Source organism: Mustela nivalis (genome assembly GCF_964662115.1).
Source record: "Mustela nivalis genome assembly, contig: HAP1_SCAFFOLD_131, whole genome shotgun sequence".
In the NCBI taxonomy this organism is placed as follows: Eukaryota; Metazoa; Chordata; class Mammalia; order Carnivora; family Mustelidae; genus Mustela; species Mustela nivalis.
Window position 1 is genome coordinate 394947 of NW_028136488.1, and position 1310 is coordinate 396256.

A 1310-nucleotide genomic window follows, 5' to 3' on the forward strand; every position below is an offset into this window, starting at 1 on the left:
CTGCCATTACCTTGGCCCCTAGCTGAGCCAAGTTTGCTTTTTCAGACATCTGTCCCCACAGCCCTGGCAAACACAGCCTCTAGGCTGGGTACTCTGGAGCCATACCACAGGACCGTGCCTGCTCTCTCCTGGGAATCTGTGTCCATTCCTTTGGCCACACACCTCCAGAATATGAGAAATCCAAAGGCCCCCGAGGACATCCCACTACTGGGAGACTCCCTGGACACACAGGGGCATTCGGACACAAGCTGAGCAGCTACCTCCACGAAGGCATGCACACAGATGTCAACAGAGATAGAAGGTTGAGCCGGACAGGCCCTTAGGCCCTAATCTCAACTCTTGCTTTGGTTTCCAGGTGTCACTCCTCAGAGGCTTTGGTTCGAAGAACAGGATATGGGGCTTTCCTGAGGCACTGAACAGAAATCCTCTTGTCTCCACATGGGAAGCTTCCTTGTTTGAACCGTGTCAAACACCTCAGGTTGGAGAACCCTGCAGAGTCCCTGAGCCACCTCCACATTCCTAGGTCTCGAGGCCACCAAGCCACAGTAAGACTCATCTTCAGGAGATTCCATTTCAACTCTCCCCTCTGGGTAGCTCACCCCGGAGCCCGCAGATTGAGCCTGCCTTGTCCTGACTAAAGAGTCGGAATATGAGGTGGCATTGGCAGGCATCCATGGTTAGACACCTGTTCTCGAGTCTTTCCGTATGGGGCCTCCTGAAACCATCCAATAGGACTCGACTGTCGTGCACAAGGAAACCTTGAGGTTCGGAGTAGTTCAAAAATCCCATCGTAGGCACACCTCCCTGGCCTCATGAAGCCCCCACACCCTTCAGGAAGAGGCCATGCTGGAGAAAAACTCTAGCCTGAGGCACGTCTCATAGTTGACATGACCTCAGTGCAGGAGATCTCGATTCAGCCTCTGCAGAGTGGGCCTGCCGTGCCCTCGGTCCCAAACCTCACGCTAGCTTGTGTTTTCAGACTTCCTTCCTCACACTCCTGGCAAACAAGACCTCCGGACTAGGAACCCCAGAACCACAACCACGCCGAGTGTCTGCCCAACGGAAGAAAAACCTTTCCCTGTGGGGCTCTCCAGAAAAACCAGATGAGGATCAACCTGCTCGGGCCTCAACGGTACCCGAGCTGGATAGGCTGCTCTGGGCACTCATGCTCTGTCTGACACAGCCTGAAGCCAGACGTCGAGACAGACAAGGAGACAGCTGGCCGCACACCCAGCACGTCGGACTCGCCATGGTCTTATGCCGTCAACTCTTCCTAACCTTGGTTTACAGATATCTGAAGCGAGAAATTA